This window comes from Aulonocara stuartgranti (assembly GCF_965226115.1).
Source record: "Aulonocara stuartgranti genome assembly, chromosome: 20".
Taxonomy (NCBI): Eukaryota; Metazoa; Chordata; class Actinopteri; order Cichliformes; family Cichlidae; genus Aulonocara; species Aulonocara stuartgranti.
Window position 1 is genome coordinate 17,551,513 of NC_138956.1, and position 6,965 is coordinate 17,558,477.

Sequence of the window (6,965 nt, forward strand, 5' to 3'; positions counted from 1 at the left end):
GCCAGGGGAAAGTTTACCACCAGAAAAGTCGCAAAGTACAGCGTGTTCAGTGAGGACTAGCATGCTAAGTTAGCACCATGAGTAAGCGTGCCGGTGAACCAGTGGCCAATGGGCAAGGTTGGTTTTTGAAGAATTATGAACTGTGGGAGACAAAAATTTTGGGACATCTTAGATTACAAGGTCTAAAAGACACAATATTGAAAAGAGATGACAAAGATGAGGACGATGAAGATAAGAATGCCCAGGCCTATGCAGAGTTAATACAGTTCCTGGATTATAAGAGTTTGTCGCTCGTGATGAGAGAAGCTGCCGACGATGGACGTGAGGCACTGAAAATATTAAGAGACTATTATGCGGGAAAAGGTAAACCAAGAATTATCAGCCTTTATACTGAACTGACTTCTCTGAAGAAAGCAAGCAGTGAGGGCATCACAGAGTACATCATACACGCAGAGACATTTATTACAGCCCTGAGAAATGCTGGAGAGACACTTTGTGATGGTCTGCTTGTAGCAATGGTGTTAAAAGGTCAGAAGCATTTAAACCTTTTTGTGTTCATATAACGCAAAGTGAATCAGAAATCAAGTTTGCGGAATTTAAAACAAAACTCCGCAGTTATGAGGATACTGAGAAAATGCGCTTAGTGGAACAAGAGGATAACATCATGAAGGCGAGAGTGCAACCTAGCGCCGGACCTGCAGCAGCTGCTAGTGACCACAGGCGAGACATGTCAGACATAGTCTGTTTTAAGTGTGGCCAGCGGGGACACGAGGCCGGAGCATGCCGCTACAAACAGTGGTGCAGTCGCTGTAGAAGCAACACCCATCGAGAGTCAACTTGCAGGAGACGACAACGGAATGATGAAGCACGCACAGCCTCGGAGGAGGGCGGCAACGCAGAGAGCGACGGCACCTATGTCTTCCGGATGAGCGATGACTACGCTGAACCTAAACAGCGACAGGACATCAGGACCAAAGGCCTGATGGTGGATACTGGTGCAACATCACACATCCTGAATGATAAAACAGCGTTCAAGAAATTTAATGACGACTTCCAGCCGGGAACACACTGTGTGGAATTAGCTGATGGCACCAGGTAAGGAGTGGCTGAAGGCGGAGGAGATGCAGAGGTGTGCTTGATTGAAAGCAGAGGGAGACAGTGTAAAACAACACTGAAAGACGCTCTATACATTCCCTCATTTCCACAGAATATCTTCTCTGTGAGAGCAGCCACTGCGAATGGAGCTACTATCATCTTTAAGAAAGGAAGGAACGTGTTTTGGAGTTTTTACGTGTTTTGGAGTTTGTACATGCTTCGGGGTTTGTACGTGCTTTGTGTAACATGGTAGACTAATGTGCCTGTGTTAATTCAGCTCCATATTATTGTGTGAAGTTGCACTGGGTTGGGAGTGGTCACAAATCAGTCCAAATGTGTGGTAGTGGGCACATCTGCTATATTGAGATAATCCATCCCACCTCACAGGTGTGCCACATCAGGATGCTGATCTGACATCATGAGTAGTGCACAGGTGTACCTCAGACTGCCCACAACAAAAGGCCACCCTGGAATGTGCAGTTTTGTCTCACAGCAAAATGCCACAGATGCCACAAGCAATGAGGGAGCGTGCAATTGGCATGCTGACAGCAGGAATGTCAACCAGATCTGTCGCCTGTGCATTGAATGTTCATTTCTCAACCATAAGCCGTCTCCACAGGCGTTTCAGAGAATATGGCAGCACATCCAACCGGCCTCACAACCGCAGACCTCGTGTAACCACACCAGCCCAGGACCTCCACATCCAGCAGGTTCACCTCTAAGATCGTCTGAGACCAGCCACCCAGACAGCTGCTGGAACAATTGGTTTGCACAACCAAACAATTTCTGCACAAACTGTCAGAAACCGTCTCAGGGACGCTCAACTGCATGCCCGTCGTCCTCATCGGGGTCTTGACCTGACTCCAGCTCGTCGCTGTAACAGACTTGTGTGGGCAAATGCTCACATTCGATGGCGTCTGGCACGTTGGAGAGGTGTGCGCTTCACGGATGAATCATGGTTCACATTGTTCAGGGCAGATGGCAGCTGAGAATGTCCCAGTTCTTGCATGGCCAGCATACTCACCGGACATGTCACCCATTGAGCATGTTCGGGATGTGCTTGACCGGCGTATACGACAGCGTGCACCAGTTCCCACGAATATCCAACAACCTCGCACAGCCATTGAAGTGGAGTGGACCAACATTCCACAGGCCACAATTGACAATCTGATAGACTCCATGCGACGATGTGTTGCACTGCATGAGGCAAATGGTGGTCACACCAGATACTGACCGGTTCTGGGTCCCCAGACCCCCAATAGCGCAGAAAACTGCACATTCCAGGGTGGCCTTTTGTTGTGGGCAGTCTGAGGTACACCTGTGCACTACTCATGATGTCAGATCAGCATCCTGATGTGGCACACCTGTAAGGTGGGATGGATTATCTCAATATAGCAGATGTGCCCACTACCACACATTTGGACTGATTTGTGACCACTGTTGGGAGGGATGGTTATATTGTGTATCTGGAATGAATTTTAGGTCTCTACGTCCATCCCATGGGGAATGGGAGCAGTAACAAAGGTGTTGCGTTTATATTTTTGTTGAGTGTATATGCCACAGCCTAAAGGCAGCAGAGTTGCAGAGGCTGGAGTGACCACTGGCTATGTGCTTGCTGGGTGGTGGGTCTCAGAGGACAACTTCTAACCCTGTTAAAGGCAACACGTGGAGTGCAACTGGCAGTGTGGCATAGGCCTTGGGACTGTGTGTTTTTATTTGATTCATAAATGGGACACTGGACTGTTTTATCTTTTATCTCTTGATTTTTTTTCAATAAATTATCTTTTAGAATTTTATTGACTGTCATCTTTTTGCCCACGACTGAGACAGTTGGTCAGACCTAGAATCTTTCTTTGGGTGTGTTACACTTTGTCTCTAGGGGCCACCGTAAATATACTTTTATTTATTCACTCCACATAAAATGTAATAAATAAATCATATAATACAAAAACCAACTATTCACATTTCAACTTTTAACTATTTACATTTTCAGCTTTTTCCTTTTAAACAAATTTAAAGTGGAACAACACAAAACACTGCAAACCACAACACAATTAAATATAAATATGAAAAAATATGAAAACAAAAAGAAGATGCACATTCTCTGTCATATGGGCCTGCATGAATAAACTTTCTGAATCCTTTATCATCTGCAACTGAAAATAGTTGTGGATGATTACTATACCTTTCTAATGTGACGTTGTTGTCCCTGGCTTTCTTTCTCCCTCTTTCCCTCCGTCTCTGTTCCTGTGCTACTGCTAGTGTAACTACCGCCCCTCCCCCCTCTTCTCAGTACAAAGCACAAGGCTTGCGTGCGGAATGAAGCGGAAAAAGAGTGCGAGAGAGAGGGTGAGAGAAAGAAAAAAAAAACCACGGCTCCCAACAAGGAGCCAGCTCGCGTCGTTCACTTCAAAGATCCGGCACTAAGAGCCGTTTCGTTCGCGACCGACACATCACTATTATCTAGCTTGTTGTCAGCTGCCCAGAGAGGAAAGGGTGTCATGTCTAATCTGATGACAATGAGTATGAAAGTATTGTGAATAAATAAGCATATATGTCCATGTTTTTGTGTGTTAGAGCCCTGAATTGAGTTCATAATATGAGCCTTGAGGTGAGGAGCTAGAAGATGAGATGAGAATGAGGAAAGAGAGAGCAGTGGTGGTGGAGGAGGCAAAAGCTATAATGAGAAAGAAATGCTGAAAATACAAATATTCAAATTTTGAATGGTCATAAATAGGTAACTTCAGTCTATTAGAATATCTAAATACATAATAATGAGTGTATAGTTATGAGAAGAACATGTTTATTTATATCAAAAACCTCAAGGTGACCATACAATATTAGAAAGAAACCCCAACAATCAGACGACCCTCTAAGAGCAAGCACTTGACGATGGGAGGAAAATCTCCCTTTTAACAGGAAGAAACCTTCAGCAGAACCAGGCTCAAGGGAGACGCAGCCATCCACTGTGACTGGTTGGGGGTGAGGAGATAGAAAGGGAGCAAGAAGAGAAAGGAAAATAAACACACGGTATAAAAGGAATCCCAACTGGTGGCTGGTTCCATAATATAGGACCTGATAGCTGAAAGGTCAAACTACAGGCTCTGTTAGAATAATAAGGTATCAGAAGAAGTGATCAGAATACTTGTCTGAGAGAGTTCAAGCTGTGTTACTGCGTCACTAAACCATGATTTTGTTTGTGACAGTGTCTCATGACAATAATGTATGAGCATGCAACATGCGTTGTAGCAACAGACGTGTGCACATCAACAATGGATAATATGGAGTGCGGGAGAGAGTACGACCATGTAGTGTTTAAAGTTTAGAAGTAGTGACATTACTTTGAGTTTGATTTTGTAAAAAGTGACAAAAACATTTGGGTCCGTTGTATACTTTGCATGGGAAGAAAACTTCTTTCTACAGAGAAAAATTAAACTTTAAATCTGAGCAAGCACCGAGCACGCTGCCATGGGAATGTGAAATTCACAGAAACCCCCGGATCCCCCCACTGACATAAGGGCTGCGACACCGGACAAACCTCCACCTGCCCCACTCCTGCTAAACAGGTGAAAATAGATTAAAGAGCAACAGGACTTAGTGCTGCTGAATCTTTGATTTTATTTATTTATTGCTGTGTTTTACTTGCATCTATTTGAAAGAGTGCGTGTAAACAGAAAAAAATAATTTTATTTTATATTCTGGAATATGCAGAAAATAGGTTTAAATGTAAAATAATTTCTTCAAGTCAAAGACAGTTGCATATGATTTCATTTTTGCTTGACACAATGTGCATTAAGTTAAAAGATTAAAGCTCATAAAACAATTTAAAAAAAAGACTTTTTCATTTGATTCAATTTTATATGATGGATTGTGCAGAAAAAGTAGAAATGGACTGAAAGGTCTATTTCTTTATAACGTAATCAGGTTGTATATTGTATATTGTTTTTTAAAGTAACTAAGTAATAAAGTAACTAATTACTTTTAAAAAATAAGTAGTCAGTAAAGTAACAGGATTACTTTCTTGAAGAAGTAATCAGTAATTAGTAACTACTATTTTCAAGTAACTTGACCAACACTGCTTATAACAGTAACATATTAACAACAATTTCACATTACAGATTTACAATTCTTCAAATTCAACTTCTGAATGTTCTTCTCGGGCACAGCGTTCACTATGCAGCGTTTACACTTTAGTTTTTGTTTTATTGAAGCAATGTAACAGCTTCCATAAACTGTCCTAACTCTGATTCCAAGCCCCATCACTCAATTTCATCACATCACAGCCAGAAGACATGAATGTACGAGGCAGCTCTGCTAACTAATGGTAAATGTCAAAGTAAACAAAAAATAATGTGATGCTTGTTGGAGTCAAATTGTTAAATGTAGTGTTGTGTTTTATTATCCGGTTGTTCAGTGATGACACGACGAATCCTACTTCCTGGCCTAAAGTAGTCTGCGTTTAATATGGCTTTTGTGTTGTTAACATGTTTAATGTTATGTATTTTCTTCTATTTAATCTCAAAAAGCTCCTAAAACAGTCAGTGATCACTGTTGACCTCCCTCGGCTTTTATTACCGCTAATCATTTATTTAAGCTCAGTTTTTAAAACCTTAGGATGTAACTACAGCCCAGCCCATGCAGCAGTATATGAATGACTAACCTCGTATTGTGGATGGATTATCTCAGTTGTTCTCCCGGCTGAAGTTTGGTCCTTTTACAGCATCCTGCGATTACATTTGTTCCTGACCACCGAGAACACTCACGTTAACTTTTATCGAGTGGAAAAAAAGTTAGCTTGTTTATATTATGAACAAGCTAACTTGTTCATAATAGCGCATAGCTGTGTCGCTAGCGGTCACGTAGCACATCATTATATACCAGCTAGCCCAACTTCAGTAACCCTACAAACGTCACTGCTTTTTAGTTTTCTGTCTTCATTTATGCTGGAAGTGATAACAGAGCTGTACGTTTTAATTTGTTTCCAAAACCCCGCAGTCAGGACATGCTATATTGTATTTAGATAGAAGCTAGCAAGCTAACTCCCTGCTAACTTCTAACGCCGTTAAATGTCATAAATTCCGTTTTCATGGATGCCTGGATGTTAAACTTAATTGTTACACCTGGTAGAGCAGAACGCTGATCATTTTATTAAAGATGAAAGACTTTAGACAGTTTTTCAACTCTCAGTAATGCCATAGTGATCGTTTGATATATGGACCTGCAGCGGAGTTTAGACCCAGACACGGCTAGTGACGTCAGACTGAACAACCGGATAGGCACATCCTATGTGAGGGTTCTGTTTTCTTGTTTAGTAAACTTCCTGCCTTTATGACCATTTTGGTGAGCAGGAGGTCACACAAACACACCCCCAAACACAAACACACACACACTCACGTGCACATGAATACACATACACACACACACACTTACAAACACATACACACTCAGTGCCTTAGGGTTTATGATACACCATAGGGGGGGTTACAATGGGTGTTTGTGTAAACTGTGTGTCACAAAATAAAAGGCTGCAGGGGAAGGTGGTTCTTCGAAGAGGTCTGAGACCGAGGACAGAAGGGCTGCTCTGAGATCCTTCCCATGCTAGCATGTAAAAAACCGGTTGAGCTGTTCGTCTTGCTTCGTTAACGGGAATAAGTCTCTAAACCAGCGGGACCTGTGAAGCGCAGACCCAACAATTCTGGTGAAAGTTATGTTATGGCAGCATTTAGTTATACTTTAGTTATACTTTTATCATTACTGTCTACTCCACTCACCACCGTCTTGCTTTTTTTTCTCATCTTCCAATTTTTTCCTCTTTTTTTCACTTGCAGACGGATAAGTCCTCTTTATTTTCAATGACTGGCATCAGTCGT